Below are 21,659 nucleotides of genomic sequence, written 5' to 3' on the forward strand. Positions count from 1 at the left end.
CCTATCCCATCTGAGAGATCTTTCACTCCTTGACACTTCATTAGTGGGCATAGATGCTTGAACTAGTGGTACTGCCGCACCCCCTGGCTTGAAGTGGCTTCCATTATATACAGGGTTTACAGTTTTGTCAATTGCTTTCTGCACCCCTGTCCATGGGATGAAGACACACACATGGTTGGCGGGAGCGGCGGGGAATACCATCAATCACTTATATTTCCCCTATTTCCCTGCCCACCATTTGCTGTTAAAGTGTAACTCCGCCATTGACCTTTCATTGCTTAGCATCATAGGAAATGCTAAGAGGGCCAATACAATAACCTGCACTGTTGGTGCCTTTAAAATAAGGTCATGTCCATATCTGAATGACTAATAATTCCTGCTTTATTGCATTGTGGTCTTCAAACAAACAAAACAGGAATGAGCGAATAATTGATACTTTTTGGTTAATTCCTGGTGTGAACAGGATTAAGAAAAATGACCTGATTGAGATCAGTGCCATATTAAAAAAAAAGTTTGGTGAATTAAATTTGAAAATGCCTTGTAACTAGCCTGTGAGCTTCAAGCAGGCTCAGGAGGGAATGTGATAAAACTAGGCCATTAAAAAGATTCATATAGGTGAAATGGTAAAAATTAAATACAAACAAACATACGTGGAGGAGGGGGGAACTTTGATGAATAAATCAAGAGATGTCTCTTAAAAAACAAATGCATATTTATTTACATGTATTTACATGTAGCTTGTATGTCATTCTATTTTATTGCAGATTTTCACAAGCAGTTTGGCCATGTTAACAGTATGTTCTGCAGTTTGTTTTATTCCCCTTTGTAATAACAGGACATAAGAATCAGTAACGCTTGGGCTATACTTTACAGTCCTGTTGGGGAACAGTCTGGCTTATCTGCTGTTTCACTATGACAATAACAACAGTAACCATTATGGAGGCAAACAAAAAAGAGGATACACAGCAAAGTTGGAGAGAGAATAAAAGGGGGAACACTATGGGTATATATATTGCAATGTAATCCCAGGATTTGAACTCAGACTCAAGCCTAACCCCCTTCTGTCTAAAATTATTGTAACCCAGGGATCCATGGCCCTACAGGGGTGCAGTCTCAGTCAAAGCCAGGACCCCAGGTTCAAGCCCTATTGCTCTGCAGTGTAAATGCAGCCCCGCTGGATTTGTACTCTGGGAGTCTGCCAAAAGTATTCCCCAATCCCACTGGGCTTCTTTCTTTGTCCTCTGGACAGTCAAGTTTTCCCATACTGCAGCACGAACAAAGGGCTAGAGCAGCCATATTTTTACGAGAGCCCTAGTCTGGAACATGGGTGGTTGGACTTGGGCCCACATAACGTAGTGTAGAAGCCAGAGCCCCATGTTGGGACCCAGGGTTCAATAATTCCTAACATGGGGTTACAAATGAGTGTAGACACTCAAGCCCTAGGTTAATGAACCCAGGGTCTCCTAACTCGAGTTCTACTAACCCTGGGCTTACACTGCAGTGTGGACATACCCCATGCCATGAATAGATCTTTTAGCAGGGCAGTCAGAGCGGAGAAACCACATGAGACTGAGCCTAGGAGCAGAGTCTGCAGCTTTTACTCCTGCGATGACAGCCTTCCCAGCAACTTCATTACAAGAGAGAGAACTTTCTGTTCTAACTGGCTAAAAAGGTTAGCGCCTGGAATATTCCTTACCCACTTATGGCTGATGAAGTAGCTAATTGAACAAATACCTTGGTGCTAGTTATTCCAGCCATCTCTGATAGCCACTCATAATTTATCAGAACATATGCTGTTCTGCATTTTCGCTGAGAGCCATCATTAGAGAGTAGAATGCAAAATAATGCTGCAAGATAGAACAAACTATTCATGAAAGGGATGTAAAAAAGATGCACACCTTGTGCAAAGTGCATTTAAATGTGGATAGTGCTGAAAACTACCATCTAGAACAAGATGACATAATCCTTGCAAAAGAGGAATATGTAACATAGCAGCACCTTGAGCACAATAACACTTTCAGTTGCTTCAGTTCATGGTAAATGCTTGCTGTGAAATCAGTTATAAACCAAACTGCTTATTGCATTCAATTAATTTATTATTCATCAAAGATGGGCTGAGCGAATTGGATTTAAGATCTTCCTCTTACCTTTGATTAAGAAAACTGGTTTGCTATCTAGACCTATCACCAATGGCATGGGTAATTGAGATGCGTGCCTGTTTAACACTTGAGTTTTATAACTTGGAAGATGAGAGACCGCCCAAATTCTGAAAACATCACTGTTTGGAGATTGAAATGAAGAATGGGTTCATCCCCTTAATAACACATTGAGATGTCAATCATTTTTCTCTCTACTGAACTTAATGAAGCTCACCCTCAATTAGTGAGCTTGTTAGACTTGAATAACTTTAACAAAGACTTAGGTTTATAAGCTCCTGCAGCTTTATGTTGGCATCATAACTGGCTTTTTTATGTTTCATATGTATGTGTTATCTGTACGAGAGCCATATAAACATTTACAAAAGGAAGCCGAAAAGTAATAAAAACTAATAGACTGTGCTTGTCTCTTGACTTCAGTTGCAGCTTATTTAGATACATTTCATTTCTGCTCCTAGGTGTCCCAGTTCATATAAGCAAATCAGGGATTGTAAATGCTATTTTCTATTGCACAAAATATAAAGTCATCTTTAACATTCAACAGATGATTATTTGTGAACAATTGTGAAGGATATTCATGCATTTATATAAGGGAGCATGAAAAGGAAATAATTGTTGCTGCAACATAATTACCTTTTAAAGGCCTTAAGGTCTTCGGAGCACTGCACTATCAGAGGCAGAATTCTGCCACACTGAGAGTTCAAACAGTATTTGATTACTCATTAGTGTATGCGAAAAGATACCATATGTTGTTTAGCAATGTATAACACCTGGCAGAAGGGTTGCAAAGGCAGTTAAAAGGGCTGAGTTCAAATTGATATCTACAGCTACTGCTGTGGGAGGAGGGTCTCTTTCAAAAATAAAACATTTATTTTGTGCCCTTATTTAAGATCTTATTCAGGCATCAGGAATCCTAGGAATTATGGCTGGTTGGGAATTTCCTGTTGAAATTCTACTTTGATGGACAATGAAGTTTCCACAAAAATATTTTTTTTTGGTGGGAAAATTTTGAATGTGCCAAAGATTTCAATTTTCCCTTGAGAAAATCAAAATGAGTTATTTCATTTGAGGTTGGGTCATCCTGAATTTAAAGATATTGGTTTGTTCACCAAATTGAAATATTTGGCTCTGGATCAGTTTGACAGTAATCTGTATCTGCCTCACCAGCCACTGGGCCTCACAGGAGTTGTAGTTTGGGTATCCCATGTCCTCATTGTCCTTTATGGACTCAGATACCTGCCAGGACAATATTCCATGATACGTTGTGGCCACGCAACTGTCATGATGCATGGCCTCCCCTCACCAAGAGGGGAGACAATTGTACAGCCTGATAGATGTAGTTATGACCAGGGAGCATGATATATACAGGAGAATCGGAGTATGAGGCACCTGATTTACAAACACACCTGAGCCACTGTGGCAGCATTTCAGAATGAAACTATTTTGGTTTTCAATTTTTGCCAAAAATATGAACATTTCTATGGAAATTGTTCCTTTGTTGTTTTTTTCATCCAGATCTAATCATCACCCACCAGGTTGGCTCCAAGCAAGCACTTCCAAAAGCTTAAAACTTCTTTCTCACAAGAGGACAGTGAAAGCTCCCAAAAGAGCCCCTACACTGACTTTATTCACTACTCAGTCTGAGCCAATGGGCTCATCAAGGCAGTGTAACAGTTTCCCCATGGAATAACCTTTGTTACTTCATACACTTTCATACTCTTCCACACAGATGCAGATCAACAGAACATGTAAACAGAGTTCTAAGGGGAAAAAACATGAAAATACTCAAGCTAATACAATTTTAAGCACCTTATGAAACCCCACTGAATCATATGCAAATTATACCTGGCCGCAGTGAAGAACACATCTTCAGTTTTGCCTTTTCACCTCCAGAGGGAGCTAAGAAGCTCCAGCTCCTAGCCCTAGGGCTTACTGTATTGCACACTTGTGTTGTCCCAAGTTGATGTCAAGAATATGTGATGATATGCTGATTGCCTAAAGGAATGGTTTCATGAATGGGTCATAGACTGTCATCATCAGATCACTTCTATTGGGCACTGCATCTTTTGTGTTTGAAATAATGTATTAAAGAACCTTATAAAGATTATAAAGAAATGATTAAACAATTATATGAGGGTGTGAAGAGATCATACATTAAGTTCTTATTTCACAGTGTCTTTGCACTGGTGTAATTCCATGAACCTTGCCTCCAGCCTCAGAGCTCAAATCAAGCTAAAAACAAACATTTGATCATTCACATTATCAGGTTAAACCTTTGTTCCCACTACTACTGCCAACATCTCCCTTGTAGAGTAGAACAGGCACAACAGTGAATAAAGCTGATTTTGTGATCACGCCATGATGTGCATTGATGGCTCTGATAGTATTGCATTCCTTTAGAAATATCAGCAATGACCACACAAAAGCACATTCATTAGACTGTATTAACAGCACAATCTGTTCCATTGGTGAAATTCTGGCCTCATTGACTTCAGTGGCAAAACTCTCACTGACTTCAGTTGGGCCAGAATTTTACTCCATATCACCAGTGTTTCTTCTGAAAGCCTGCTCTTTAAAATAAAACTGTAACTTTTTCTTGACTCCTTGTACTCTCCCGCACATTTGGGAATACATCACAAAGTTGCATATATGTATTTCAGGAAGAAAAAACAAAAAAACACTGTGTTGCAGAAACCCCACAAGCCATTGAAAAAGGAGAGAGGGTTCCACATTGACAGAATTATGCCTTTTAAAACTAGGGATTTTTTAAAAAAAATTTTGCCCAGATTAATAAAATTTATGAATCCATCATGCTATATTTAAAATTTAGCATCACTTTGCAAACATGTACTTAGGGCCTGAGGAACCAGCAATTGTAATGGCAAAGCATGGGGGTGGGAGGAGCATGGCGTGCATCTGTCCTGCATTTAAGAGCCTGATAGAATACTATGAGATACTTATTAGCTGAAACTGGAGCATTTTCTTTAGACAGGTCAGTCCTTATCTGTAACAGTGTAACAATACTTGCATGAATTATATTTTTGTATGTCCAGAGAAAAGCAGAGTCGTGCTTTCTTTCAAATACGCATTAAAATGCTAATGTCTCATTCTTGTGACAAAGATTCTAATGAGAGCATAAGACAGCAATAACTGTAAAGATATAATATTTCCTATTCAAGCTATCATTTTTAGATCACAACTTTGTGGCTCTCGCTAGTTGTTGGACCTAAATTGCTCCCAATATATTCATTTCCACGCTGAGTGCCTATCTAGTACACCAAGGAATTGTGTCACTGAGTAAAGCACCACAGTCCCTGCAGAAACACTTGAGCTAACCTTTCCTCAGAATGAAATTTTTGAAACTATTTTAAAATGAGTTTTGAGGGCCAGTGAAAGGTGCTATCTCTATTTGTTCCATGGTATTTTAGTTTCCTGGTATTGCCACCTGAGATGCACATCTCATTACGATTGACAGCTCTGGAGACTAAAATCCTCCCAATACAGAAAAGGTAGATTGCACTAGTGCAGGTTTCCCAATACTGGCCAATTAATATAATCTGGACTAGTGGTTCTCAGCCTGTGGGCGGCATGCAGCCCAATTAGCACATAGCTGCAGCCCAGCTGTGTGCTAAAGGCCACCCGGTCCCAGCTGCCCTACCGCGTGGCCCGGCATGTGTGTGTGTGTGGGGGGGGGCAGGGCTGCCCAGCTGCCTTCCTGCCTGGCCCTGTGCTGAGGCCCACAGTCGGGGTTGCCCTGCTGCCCAGCACCACACAGCGGGGGTCGGGGCTGCCCTGCCACATGACGGGGTCCAGGGTAGGGGCTGCCCAGCCACCTAGCCCTACACCCAGGTCTGCTCTTGGTCCCACTCTGTGGAGGGGTCTCGGGGGGGGAGCACTGGGCATTGGGGTCATGGGAACGCCGTGTTTTTCAACCTGTGGCCCAGGTAACACATTATGGGCCGCATATGCAGCAAACAAAGATACATCTGGAGTATCTTTGGTCCTCATTATCACTGTGAGTGCCTCACAATCACTGATGGTTTTTATCATCACACACTCTTTGAGGCAGGGAAGTGCTATTATCACAGCTTTACAGAGAGAGAACTGACAGGTTTCAGAGGAACAGCCGTGTTAGTCTGTATTCGCAAAAAGAAAAGGAGTACTTGTGGCACCTTAGAGACTAACCAATTTATTTGAGCATGAGCTTTCGTGAGCCACAGCTCACTTCATCAGATGTTTACCGTGGAAACTGCAGCAGACTTTATATACACACAGAGAACACGAAACAACACCTCCTCCCACCCCACTGCCCCGCTGGCAATAGCCCATCAAAAGCGATCAACAGGTGGGCCACCTCCAGCACAAATCCAGGCCCTCCCACCCTCCACCCCCCACACAAACTCACTCTCCTGCTGGCGCCAGCCCATCCAAAGCGACAACTCTTTACATAATCAAGTCGGGCCACCCCCTGCACAGATCAAGGCCCTCCCACATCCCCCCCACCCCCATACACACACAAACTCACTCTCCCGCTGGTAATAGCTCATCTAAACTGACCACTCTCCAAGTTTAAATCCAAGTTAAACCAGAACATCTGGGGGGGGGGGGGTAGGAAAAAACAAGAAGAAACAGGCTACCTTGCATAATGACTTAGCCACTCCCAGTCTCTATTTAAGCCTAAATTAATAGTATCCAATCTGCAAATGAATTCCAATTCAGCAGTTTCTCGCTGGAGTCTGGATTTGAAGTTTTTTTGTTTTAAGATAGCGACCTTCATGTCTGTGATTGCGTGACCAGAGAGATTGAAGTGTTCTCCGACTGGTTTATGAATGTTATGATTCTTGACATCTGATTTGTGTCCATTTATTCTTTTACGTAGAGACTGTCCAGTTTGACCAATGTACATGGCAGAGGGGCATTGCTGGCACATGATGGCATATATCACATTGGTGGATGTGCAGGTGAACGAGCCTCTGATAGTGTGGCTGATGTTATTAGGCCCTGTGATGGTGTCCCCTGAATAGATATGTGGGCACAATTGGCAACGGGCTTTGTTGCAAGGATAAGTTCCTGGGTTAGTGGTTCTGTTGTGTGGTATGTGGTTGTTGGTGAGTATTTGCTTCAGGTTGGGGGGCTGTCTGTAGGCAAGGACTGGCCTGTCTCCCAAGACTTGTGAGAGTGTTGGGTCATCCTTTAGGATAGGTTGTAGATCCTTAATAATGCGTTGGAGGGGTTTTAGTTGGGGGCTGAAGGTGACCGCTAGTGGCGTTCTGTTATTTTCTTTGTTAGGCCTGTCCTGTAGTAGGTAACTTCTGGGAACTCTTCTGGCTCTATCAATCTGTTTCTTTACTTCTGCAGGTGGGTATTGTAGTTGTAAGAAAGCTTGACAGAGATCTTGTAGGTGTTTGTCTCTGTCTGAGGGGTTGGAGCAAATGCGGTTGTATCGCAGAGCTTGGCTGTAGACGATGGATCGTGTGGTGTGGTCAGGGTGAAAGCTGGAGGCATGCAGGTAGGAATAGCGGTCAGTAGGTTTCCGGTATAGGGTGGTGTTTATGTGGCCATTGTTTATTAGCACTGTAGTGTCCAGGAAGTGGATCTCTTGTGTGGACTGGACCAGGCTGAGGTTGGTGGTGGGATGGAAATTGTTGAAATCGTGGTGGAATTCCTCAAGGGCTTCTTTTCCATGGGTCCAGATGATGAAGATGTCATCAATATAGCGCAAGTAGAGTAGGGGCTTTAGGGGACGAGAGCTGAGGAAGCGTTGTTCTAAATCAGCCATAAAAATGTTGGCATACTGTGGGGCCATGCGGGTACCCATAGCAGTGCCGCTGATCTGAAGGTATACATTGTCCCCAAATGTGAAATAGTTATGGGTAAGGACAAAGTCACAAAGTTCAGCCACCAGGTTAGCCGTGACATTATCGGGGATAGTGTTCTTGACGGCTTGTAGTCCATCTTTGTGTGGAATGTTGGTGTAGAGGGCTTCTACATCCATAGTAGCCAGGATGGTGTTATCAGGAAGATCACCGATGGATTGAAGTTTCCTCAGGAAGTCAGTGGTGTCTCGAAGGTAGCTGGGAGTGCTGGTAGCGTAGGGCCTGAGGAGGGAGTCTACATAGCCAGACAATCCTGCTGTCAGGGTGCCAATGCCTGAGATGATGGGGCGCCCAGGATTTCCAGGTTTATGGATCTTGGGTAGTAGATAGAATATCCCAGGTCGGGGTTCCAGGGGTGTGTCTGTGCGGATTTGATCTTGTGCTTTTTCAGGAAGTTTCTTGAGCAAATGCTGTAGTTGCTTTTGGTAACTCTCCGTGGGATCATAGGGTAATGGCTTGTAGAAACTCGTGTTGGAGAGCTGCCGAGCAGCCTCTTGTTCATATTCCGACCTATTCATGATGACAACAGCACCTCAAGAGAGAGAACTGAAGCACAAAAAGTTTAAGTGACTTATGCGAGGTCACACAGGACATTGGTGATAAAGCTGTGACTGGAGCCCAGATCTGCTACTCATTACACTAGTGCCTTAACTGTCATGTACTCCTTCTACACAGTCGGCTGTAGGGCTAGTACTGCAGGTCAGTCCTCTGTACCAGCTCTGGACTGGCTACAGAGCTTCCTTCCCAGAGAGATACACTGGATGTGTTTGCTGTAAGATCCTTAATGCACTACCAGAAATGGCTGTTGACAGTTTAAGTAAGGTATGTTACAAATTTCACCACCTAGTGGCTGAACAGTACAACACAGCCTGGAATGTGTTCTTGAAAATTCATATGGTTTGATTTGGGAAAACTCTCTTTCCACCATATCCCAGAACCATCATCCTTCCTTTTGAAGTGTTTAGAGAGGTCCCTATACACCATTCTACTGGGCTATGGCAGTTGGGTGGTCTACTTGCATCTCCCAAGGGAACAGTATAGCTGCTTCCATCATCCAGGGCACATGTTCTTTGTGGTACATGGTATGATCTATCACCACTAAATCCTAATCTTTGAAGGTAACTGGAAAGGATGCAGGATGTGGCCTGCTCCCTGTAGTACAGCAGGGAGCAACAAACAATCTTCTCTCCTTCCCAGCCAACCTGTGGCTGAGCCCAGGGGCTGAGATGCCTAATCTCTCAATTGCAAAGCAAATATATTCTGCCACTGATCCTCAGTTCTGTTTTAGTGGGACACGCTCTGGGACTTAGAGATTCATTTAGTTTTGTTTCCTGTTCAAATCCTGGTCCTCTCGGCTGGTGCTGCTAAAAAGAAGGCCAGTTGTGCTAGTGAAACAAGGTGATTGAGATTCTGCTAGTAATTTTTGTGATGTGGCCATTAGTCCAATGAGGAGTCAAATGAGATCAGCTGCACCGACAGATAGTAAAAATTTTCCGTCATTATTGACCTGAACTAGAATCTAGCCACCCACATTCCAATTTTTTTAAAAAAAATATGCCCAGATTAATAAAGTCTATGAATCATCATACTGCATTTAAAATTTAGCATAACTTCATGAGCATGTAGTAGATGGAACATGGATTCCCTACGCAATGCAGCAGTCTCTTAAAGAATGAAGCAGGAGATTAGTTGAAATATCTAGTGATATGAAATCAAATAGATACAGCTAACATGACTTCTAATTAAATCCGTATTTCAGATTGGTTAATAATAGTAGATATATCTGTTGAGTAGGCCACTGATTTCTAGCAATAAATTTGAAAGAAAAATACACGTTTTCCCCTTGTTATTTTACAGGTGAAGAGGGTAAATCTTTCTTTTTGGGAAAGTCACTGAACTAGAAATGGTGTCAGACCAGAATGAAAGGTCTGAAAACATAAGGTTAGAAATCTGGATCTGAAATTTTTGCTTTATGTCTCTCTTTATGTTGGGCTATTATGCCTCAGTTTACCCATTTATAAATGGATACGACTTTTACCTTCAGAGAAGTGTGGAGCTTAATTAGTATTTGTTAGAGATGAAAAATTCGGATCTGGATTTTGAAACTCTAAAAGTCGACAATTTTCAGATCAGGAGTTTTCTTTTGGATCCAGCTTTCAAAGTGTTTTGAGAGCCCTGTATGATCAACACTAAGTCCCTCATCATCCAAAGACTTATTAAGTGTGTAACCCTTCTGCCCGTCAGAGTTGGCAGCAACAAGGGCCGGGTTCAATATCTAGGGGTTCCATTCCAATAACACAATGCAAACCGGCTCGAGCCCCCACCCAGTGACCTGGGACAAATATATACCACCCCCGCTGGGCGCCTCCAAGAGGCAATACTTCCCCTCTCGCAAGCACATAGTCTGAGTGTAGCAAAAGCCTTTTAATAACAGAGAGAAACAATGTGGCTTTATGTTGGGGAAACACCACCAACAGGATTCATAACACAACCCATGAGCAAAAAAAAAAAGAACCCACCCCAGGCAAATTGGGGCATGCCCTTTTCCCTTTGGTTCTTGAGTCCAGCAACCCCAAATCACCCAAAGTCCCAAAAGTCCAATGCCCCAAAAGTCTCTGTCCCTGGTCAGGGCAGCCCCAGAGTTCGAAAGTTTATCTGCGGAGCTTTACCTCCCAACCTGGGTGGAAATGGGACGGGGGTAAGAGGCACCTTACGTGATCTGAAGCTGACTGCCCCATAGCTCCATAGCGGCACTCCGCTCCACCAGCCGCCCCACAAACTCCTTCGCTCAGCTGCACTCAGCTCCGCCAGCCGCCCCACGAACTCCTTCGCTCCGCTCCACTCCGCCAGCCGCCCCACGAACTCCTTCACTCAGCTGCGCTCTGCTCCGCCAGCCGCCCCACGAACTCCTTCGCTCAGCTCCACGGCCCACAAGCCGCTTCTGCCATCCACACACTGCTCCGCGTCGAACTGCTTCACCAGCCGTCCCGCAAACTACTCCACAATATATCTTCACGCTCCCCCACTACTTAACACAACACTCAGTGATTTCAGCTCTTAGGTGAATTCAGCTTGTAGTAGGGAAGCCCCAGTGCTGGTGCACTGTCAGCCCAAAGTGAGCTCAGCAGCCTATAACTAGACTTCTAATATCAAAATTAGCTCTGATATTCCACAGTGGAGAGAGGAGGAAGTGCAATTAGCATGTAAGGCCCTCACCAAGGGGCCCATGCCACCAAGTATTAATACTTGTCCCCAGCCTCTCTCCATTCACACAGTTTTGGAACCCATGACCCTTGCCTAGCGAGTGCTACTTAGTTGATGGTGAATCCCTCCATCATAACAAAAGGCCACGTACAGTTCCAAGCACAGTTCCCATAATCAGGGTAATAACAATTTATTCTTCCTGCCCCAATAACAGAGACACTGGGGACCCCACAGCAGCCAAAGTGACCATTTGGGCAGCTATGGTCTCATTCTAGGTGGGGTGGGTGTGCCTATGCAAATGAGATCGGCCCCTGAAGTTCTTTTCCACAACTTGCCACACCTCACCACCAGATGTCAGGGTGGAGCTCATCCTGACACTGCTTACATGTGTGTAACTTTCTACACATGAGTAGTCTCATACATTTCACCAGGACTACTCACATGAATAGCTATGCACCTATTTATGTTTCTGGAGGATCAGGACCTAAATACTGGAAAGTAAAAATATTATTAATACAGATATTATTGACTGTGGGGTTTTATTCTTTTCCATTGCAGTACACTTCATGTCACACAAGATTATTTCTGCCCTTTCGGTGGATTCTGGCCTGAAAAAAGAACTATCTTACATTCCATTAAGTTCTTCCAAAAACACAGCTTCCCTGCAAGTCAATAACATATTTAAGAGACCTGCATCAGTCTATGCTTCTGAATGTCTTTGTCTATACATAATGCAGATGTTGTTAGGTTTGCGGGTAACCAAATCTCTGTTACAAACAAAATTGGCAGCAGACCTTTATTTCAGCTACTTCCAGGCAAACCTCTATGTCAGCTAGATTTGACTTATTGCCCAGTTGTTTAGCCTGTTTGTAAATAAAAAAAACTCCACGGAAAAGTTTGACATTGTTACTTTCAGTTATAGCTTAGAAATGTATTGGTACAGTGTGAAAAGTAATATGTAAGTGACTTGATTCTGGCTTTATTTTTTTAGTGCTCTTTTAGACACAGCTCAGGCACAGCTCAGTCTCCTAGTACCATGAACATCTGCAAAACTCTTTAATCATGTGGTGTAATTCTATTTTATTTTGTCTCAGACTCATCCATTGTTCAAACATGTAGACTGTTCAGACTAAAGTGACACAACAACACAGTAGTACTGATACATTAGAGGAAAAACTCCTAGAAAGATCAGGGAGTGTAAGAGATGTTGGAGGTCCATGAAGTTTTCTTTTTTTAAAAGTAATCATAATACTTTGAACTTTCATACCACCACCAAAGGATCTTGACGTATCCATGGTTCTTTCCAAAGCTAATAAATTAAGCTTCACATCACTCCACAGAGGTATATAGGGCTGACTTAATTATCCAAAGTGAATAATTTGACACATTTCACTTTTTGTTTCAAGTTCAAAAATTATCCATAAATGGATTGCTGAATTCTAGAGTGTATCAGTTATTTGAAATCATAGGTATATATGTGAATAATTCTTGGCCTGCCGATCTAATCAATATGTCGTTGTGAGTATCTGCATTCTTCCCTGTGTCATCTGTCAACATAGATTACTTTGCCTTATTGGTAAAAATACTTAGCATTCACTAGTAACCTGATTCTCTGGATATGTGAGTACAGCCTGCTTTGTCTGCATACTGGTTCTGATCCAAAATTTATTGACATCAATTGCAAGAATCCCACTGACATCTAAACTTTGGATCAAGCTGACTGTTTTTATTCTTTTTCATGTCAACTTGAGAGTTTCTCATTTCATATGTCTGTTCTTGCATTGTGGTTTCTATTGGCAAACAATAATCACACAAAGACCATACTTTAAACAGCATTAGTGTCATATTTTGTCTCCTTGCCTAATAGTTAATTTTGATATTTAGACTATTCATAACAATTGTGAATGGAACTCAGGTTGCTATTGATTAACATGAGTTGTATAGTATCTGGTAATCTCAATGTCAGGCAAATTTTGATTTTCTCCAGAATTCATGAACAATTCATGAGAACGCAGAAGTCATCTGACTGTTTGCAAATAATGAATTGTATGAAGTGTGAACCCACAAAGGGCAGTTGAGAAAATTCAAGCTATCTTTGTAAGTGTCTCCACTAAATATTTTTCACTGTTGATCTAATATTGCAAGGCCCACAATCAGATGACTGTTAGGTGGTTAGTGTGATCAGGTTGTTGGCTCAGAAGAGTTCCCAGTGCAAATGTGTACACGTTGCAAAAGCCATAACCGGGATTGGCACTATTTAGCCCTCTTTATTGGTAGTCTCAGAAGAAAAGCCAAACATTGAATGGATGTGGAGATGACTTCCTTTCCACTCCAGAAGTGATCATTTCAGGTAAGGATTAAGGAAGCTTTCTCTGCTACAGTCTTCATGTACCCATTTTATAGATAAACAGAGAACTTCAGTCTCTAGGGCTGTCATGCCAGAAGCTTCCATACATAACACTATTCACAAGGATAAAACAAAGACAAAAATCATAATTATTTGAGTGTTTAGAATGAAAATCTGGTGCAAGAAAAAATGACCTTTGAATGCAAGGCAGCCCGTTGTCTCCCACCTATTGAATCTTGAGGCTGGTAGTTAAAGAATTATTTAGAGATCCACTTCATGAAGTCTGGCATTGGTACTTTATAACTTCATGGAAGCACTTACGAGGATAAAAGAGAAAGGTCACACCTGTGAACTCCCTATGAACACCTTGACAATGATTGCTTTTCAAGAGTGTTTGAGCCACATTTGCACACCACAAAAAAGCATATTCTGTGCTGCAATATGGAAAACTGAAATATACTTAGCTGCTAGATAATTCCTAATGCTGGGGATTGTGTGCTTGCATGTCATAAGTTTCCTGTCCAATTGACCAAGCAAACCCCATTTAGATGACAGTATTCCATTCAAAAGTATGTGGATGGAAGAACAATATGATACGTGCTATAAAGAACAGTCCTCTAGAAGCCACAAGCACAACAAGACACTGAAAAATTAGCAAGTATTGAAACCAGTCAGTTAAATTTCTAAATGTCATTCTGATATCATGAGCTGGAAGCTAAGGTCTATAGAAACTAAAGGAATTGCTCAAAAGGTACAAGATTTGAACCTGTTGACCTTTGGATAAAGGAAGTACTTTGCTACCAACATCATAAAAAATACCACAGGCAGAAGAAAATATCATGCTTTTATTGCACTCTAATCTGTTCCCCAAAGTGCTACATGTAAGAAAGGGGAATGTTTCGAGGAACAATGTTACAGTACAGCAGGTCAGTGGGTAGGTAGATCAAGCATACAAAAAGGTACCAGCAGGGAGTCATGGACCAGAGTTACTCTAAAATTCACTTCCTATTGACTTATTTTTGTCTATTCTTTACAAGCTGTTGGCACTTAAAATTCCTGACATTTTTTTTAAATGAGACAACTGTCAGAATGTGGAATCTGCACTGCCATATGGAAAGCAAAGGTAAGACATCTGATGTCCAGGTCAAGAGGGGCTAAAAATGCTATAAAATGTAGTAAAATTAGCATATCTCACATTGTTCCTCACTTCTGATTGGTAAAACAGCAAGAAAGATGAGCTTTGTGTTGAGTCATACCCAGTTAGCTTTGGTGGACAGGATGGCTATATGATGTGGGGCCTCATACAGAAATGGGTGAACCACAAAAGGTGATGTGGTTCTGTTACGTCAGCCCCTAAACCTTGTTTCTCCCTGTGTCTTATATGTCTCCCACCCTCTCCAATCCTGCAGCTATATAGAAACTGACTTCCCAAATGGCTGCCCTAAGTGCAGTGTTTGCAGAACCAAAGAATTCTGGTTCTCCCACTCAGACAGTATATAGCTCTGAAATGGACTGCACACATTGTGACTTACACATGCTTAACTTTAAGTATGAGTAGCCCCACCAAAACCAATGTGCTTCAAGTTACACGCATATGTGCAAGAATTTGCAGTGCTGATGTCTTAGAAACTCTGAAACAGTTCCTGTGAGATACATTAGGAACCTCCTGAATATGCTTTGAAGTGAGTGGTTCATCGTCTAGAGCGTTTATAGCTTTAAGAACATTTGAAAAGGGAGTTTAAGTAGATTCAATCAAAAGAGATAGAATTAACCCAAATGATATAACAAATAATGATTAATTTCATTCAGTTTGGGATATGAAGGTCAGCAGTTAGCTAAGCTATACTATTATCTATTTTAATAGGTAGAAGCTACAGAGTTCCCTTTTGCAAACCACTAAAATATACTTGAAATTGCTTATGCTAAAATGGTACATTCAAAGCTGTTAAAAATAATTAGCAAAGAAGGGCAGAATAAATTAATTTACCTCCCTCCACTATGAATAAGGGATTAAGGTTTTTAGCATTAAGCCCTAAAAACTTATTCTTATCCCACAAACCCCAGATAAACTGCTAAAATTCTATATGAAACCTACCAATTTTAAACAACACTTTAAATCCAACCCCCACATTTTAGTTATATGAATGTAGATTTAACATAAAAAATCTCATAAAATTAAAGCGTTATTTCACCTGAATTTTGTAACCTGAATTATTTGGAAGATAAAAATGAGGCACACATGCACCTACTACCAACCCATAATACAGGGTAAAATTTTCAAAAGTGCCTAAATCACTTAGGAGCTTAAATTCCACTAATTTTCAAAAGTACTTAGACACTTCTGAAACATTGGATTTCAGTTCCTGAACTACTTAGGTTTTTTTTATTTTTTTAAATTTTGCCCACAATTAGTGGCCTAATCTAATGCCCATTGAAGCAACTGGAAAACTCCCTTTGACTTCAGTGGGCTAAGATCAAGGCATATATTCCACAAAAGATGAATACACAAAGGCCCCAGATGCAGAAACAGACAGCATCACGAATGTGAAGTTATCCTTGTGAGTAACTGTTTACTGGATTCGCAAAAAGAAAAGGAGTACTTGTGGCACCTTAGAGACTAACCAATTTATTTGAGCATAAGCTTTCGCGAGCTACAGCTCAATGCATCCGATGAAGTGAGCTGTAGCTCACGAAAGCTTATGCTCAAATAAATTGGTTAGTCTCTAAGGTGCCACAAGTACTCCTTTTCTTTTTGCGAATACAGACTAACACGGCTGTTACTCTGAGACCTGTTTACTGGATTGTGCACTAAATCTTGTGTCTAATACATGGAACAATGAAAGAGGGGGGAAATGTTAGGAAATAACATGATCAAGATGCTTTAGAAGAAATAATTTGTTCATAGCCTTTTTCTATCATAAAAATTCTCCAAGCAATCCCAAAATCTGCCTCTTAAAAGGAAGCAAGGAATATAATTGGTATCACACTTAATATATAAATGACTTGGGGAATTATAACACTTTTAATGTATTCTAGTATAACCTGTCAAGAAAGATTGATAGGAGGCAGGAGTAATTGTTTTCTTCTTTAGAAGTTATGCCATTAAAATTATATTTTATATAATTTTATATAATTATAATTTTATATTATGGTAGAATCAAGATCTTCTGGGACAATTGGCCCAGAAGCACTTAATACCTCTAGAACTCCAGTTGGAAAAGGTGGAACTGGGGCTCTTTAGTTGCTCAGTAAAGCACCTATCACATTTTAGGGCTACTATATAAACAAAACAGAGCCAGTGCTTTGCAATTAGTATATTCCTGTACAAAATAAATGTCAATATGAGTGTAAAATGGGATTTGGCAGTCCTTTATGACCATTATACACATAGGTACATGATGACATAAAGCAGAGCTACCCATGTGAGTGAATTTATGCATGTGCATAAGTGTTTACAGGATCAGGACCTAGAAGTGTCAAAGAAATCTTCTAAAGTCATTTGATACTACCAATAACTAACCTAACTAACTCACTAAATAAAATCAGTTCTCGATTACATATGAAAAAGCAGCAGTACAAATAAAATCACAATCAGAGACAACAATGAACTCCAGACTCACGACTGGTTGTTCCAATAGCAAGTACACATGATATCAATCTCAGCCCTTCTCCATTCACAATATAATCAGGGTAGGGGAAATGTGGTAGCAAAAATAGGAGGTGCACACATTCGCGTCAAAAGCATTATGAGTTCCAAGGCCAAAGTCAGAGCACCGCTTGCCACTCAAATGCAATAAGCTACAAGGCCCCAGTTTAGAAAGGTACTTAAGCATAGGCATAACTTCAAGCACGCAAGCAGTGCTATATTCATGTTTAAAATTAAACACATGCTGAAGATTCACCTGAATCAGAGCCTGATAGTTTATTGCACTTTTGCTAAGGTGTGGCTCTATAATTTTTTATTTAATTAAAACAACAATAAAATCCCTTTAAAATGTATTTTGTTAGCAATCTGGCTTTTCGTACTCCAGCAGGGGGTTGTGAAGCAGAAATACATAAACAGTCCTATGCCCAGCAGTCACAGCAGGAAACCAGGGAGCACTTCATATAAACCATAATGCAAATTGCATCGAGTCCATCTGAAAAGACATTTGTATTGATAACCATTGAAATTTGCAGATAGGCAATGTAAGAAAAATTATGCTTGTGAACTTATTAGAGTTTGATTGAAGGATGTTTACTTTGTATATTTTGACTTGTGATTTTGTCAAATTGTTTTTTAATGCTTATAAAGATTTAACGTTTTGAATCCCAACATCATTAAATAATTATCTGACCCCCTCCATAGTTTCCCACAAGTGTGAAAATTAAAATCAATATTTAAAAAATGCTTAAAAATAAGTATTGGTATTTCCAAATGAAATCATAAAAAACATCAGAATTGAATTGTGCCACACCTACATATAGCCATCCACAGCTCTGGCTGCCTATATATAGCACAGTAAATGGAATTCTGTCCAGCCCGTGTATAGTGTGTATGGGGAATGAGAACTCTCCTTCCTCTGTGCATCTTCATAAGGGCCAGGCAGAATCTGGCCCCAAATGAGCATATGTCCAGCTATCTCAATTTGCAGTGCCCCATTTTGGGGCACTCAGACACTGCAGTGAGGAAGGCCACAGAAGTACTACACTGATGATGTAGATCTGAGCTCATACAGAGAGCAGCCGTCACATGCCTTTGGATAATCACTGCTCAAAGCCAGATTCTAATAAATGCACTTTTGCATAATAAGAACACAAAGTAATGTACACCCTCAAATTGCCATTCCTGAAGGGTTAATTTTCAGAACACGGTGGTGGATTTTACCTACACAATGCCTATTAGATTTATTAAATGGAAAAGGAAAATCCACTTATTGTTCATTGTAAAATTTACTAAAAGACTAACTTCTTTTCAGGAGTGCGTGACTTTCTTAATTATGGGAAAGAGATTAACAGTTTAATTACTTCCAACAACACCACACAGGACCAGATTCCCAGCTGGTAAAACCTGCTCTGGCTCTGTGAAAGTCAATGCAGCTATGGCGACTTACAGCTGATGAGAATCTGACCCCTTGGCTTTATAAAGAGACTTAATCCAAGGATCATACAGCACCACAGAAACAATCAGAATTCAAAACATCCCTCCCTGTAAGGAAGCTATTTGTTTATTCATCTGCAAAATCATATTAAGGTGCAGTGCGGGGTGATATTTTCAAAAGCATCTAATTTATTTATCTAAATTCCATTTACTGCCATAGAAATATAGGCTCCTAAATACCTTTTGAAAAAGTGGCATAGCCTCCTAATTTAACCAGATGCTTTTGAAAATTTTAGCCAGCATGTTCAAGTGAGCCAGGGCATATGGAGAGTCAATGGAAGAGCTAGGAATAGAATTCAGGAATCCTGACACCTAACTGGTAGCCTGCCACACCCTCCCATGGCTTGTACGGTCAAAAAGTCTATAAATGGTACATCATGGTATCTATTTAGAGTCAAAATGAACCATTTCAAAGATAAAATGAAAAGCATGTTCACTTGTCCATTCAAGAAATTGCAGAAGTGCTGTAATTTGTTATAAAAGTACAGAGACAACAACTCACTGAGGCATTCGGTTCCTCTTGGAACCATCTGAAAAAGGCTGATAAAGGTCACTTTTTAGAAAATTACACAAAACTCATTGGCTGTTACTTAGGAGAAGCTAAAATAGATTCTGGTGGGCTCTTATATAAAAAGCATGTCATCACTATATCTGGAAGGATTCTGAAGAAGATGAATATAAATGAATTATACATAAAATAGCTTTATGCTGTCATATAGTAATATTTCTGACTTGCCAAAAAGAAACTATCATTTTTAAATCCTTAAAACTGCTTATCAACTTGTTAGGAAAGCATCTAGACAGGCTTTCACCGTGCTTGTGGCTTTCTACTGTTGAGCAGAGTGACACAAACACAATGAAAGCCTTCCTGGATGCTTTTCTAATGCGTGGTCGCGCAATTTGAGGACCCTGAGTATAGAATGTAGACTTATGCCCATGGCACACCAGTGAAAAGGCTTCCAACCTAATATTTGGTGAGCATTCGTGCATGTACTTTGGCATAGGCACAACATAACCCTGTAATTATTCCAGTTTATCTTTGCAGACAAAGAAGTGTCAGGTGACTACAAAGGATGGGCAGAGGGAGGGTCTAGGTAAAGATGAGCAGACTTGGAGGTTGTTTGGATTTTACATTTATAAAACATACGCAGTTGGATTTGGTTTTGCAAAATCAAAACTTCCAGTACTGAATTTCTGAATTCCCCAAAGTCTGGTGAAAGGAAAATGGATAAACAGGCCAGTTTTGCTTCATTTGTAGTTCTTCATAGGACAAATGCTGCCAGATTTTAACCAGACTGCTGACTTCAAACAAACCTATGTGTCCCTAGGCAAGATAAAGGAGTAAGTAAGGGTTTGGAAATAATTTGTAGGAGGTTTGGCATTAAGAATACTTCCTGCTTCATTCAGTCTTATCACTCTTTATTCAAAGATCAATAAGTTCATAATAATATTGTGCATAATTTTATGAGTACAGCAGCGGAACAAAGTGTAATGCAGGGATTTAAGGCAAGGAGTTCATGGGAGTTTAAACAGCATCAATTACTTCTCTATATGCAGCACAGCAGGAAACAGAAATTAAAAAGAAGCACAGGAAGAAGAGAAACAGTATCTCAAAGAAACAACCATCTTTAAGAGAAAAAAAAAACAGCTGGGTACCTGGGAAAGAAAACTTGTGTCTCCCTCATCTCACTCTTGACATTATTTGTAGCATACAGATGCTCTCTAACTGAGTTCTGTCAATTCAATATTCTCTGTTTCATTTCACTGGCATAGGCCTGGGGGGGAAACCATCCCACAAGCATAGAAGAGAGGAGATTAAAGGAGAGCAGTAGGCAGAAAATTAAGCTTCTTAACTCAGTCTGAGGACTCTGTCTTTGTCTCTTTGCCCCCAATAGAAGTTCCTCTCCACAGAATACAATGAAGAACCTCCACTAACTTTCTCTTCTTCCTCACACACACATATTTTCAGTAGCTAACTCAAGCTACGGGCATATGGCCTGCTCTGCAGGGAGATTAGCCATAGCATATGGTAAAGCTGCACGTATCTGGAAAAAAAAAATTGCTGGCCAGCCACAATTACAAGTAGTTGCAGAGAGAGAGGAAGGATGTTTTTTTATGTCCCCCAGCACAATTCTAATCTCCCTATTCTGGAATAGACTCAGTGGCTGATCATAAGCCATTCTTCTTCCCCAACTCATGATTACTGCCAGTCTTTTTCTGTGACTTTCTGCTCAGCTGGTATGCAGATATAGGCTTTCTTGCATGTTATATGGGAGTTGCTGAGGTAGCTTGTTGTGATGTCGCACAGGTGATTCTTTGCCAATACATCACAGCACATTTAATCACAGCTGTTTTCAGAACTTATAATTGATGCCCAGTAGTCCTCAGAGACCAGAAAATATTATACCTATTTTACAGGTGACTAAATTTAGGCACAAAAAAGTGACTTGCCCAAGGTAACATACTAAGTGTATGGCCAGACTATGAATTGAGTGAGGGTGCTTGAAAAATTATGAACAAAACATTTTTCCCATTGGAAAATGGGCTTTTGTCAAAATCAAAACATTCCTCCTGAAAAGACAGATTTTGGAAGAATTTCTCATCAGAAAAAATCAAAACATAACATTTGGTTCGGGTCACAGCATTATTCGCTTCATCAGCCTGAGCAACATAGTGCCTCATGGGAGTTGTAGTTTTGTGTCCTTCGTGTTCCCATTCTTCTCAGTTTTAAGCACATGCTTAAGTGCTTTGTTAAATCAGAACCCATATTAGGCACTCTACTTCAGGTCTCATAAGCAGAGACTGTCTATTATTATTTTACACTGGCTGGCACAATGGGGTTCTGTGCTTGGTTGGCCCATAAGCACTGGAATAATACACAAAATAAATAACAACCATGGTAAACATCATACCTGCTGAAGTTGCTATGCTAAGCA

The sequence above is a fragment of the Caretta caretta genome, chromosome 8, assembly GCF_965140235.1.
Source record: "Caretta caretta isolate rCarCar2 chromosome 8, rCarCar1.hap1, whole genome shotgun sequence".
In the NCBI taxonomy this organism is placed as follows: Eukaryota; Metazoa; Chordata; order Testudines; family Cheloniidae; genus Caretta; species Caretta caretta.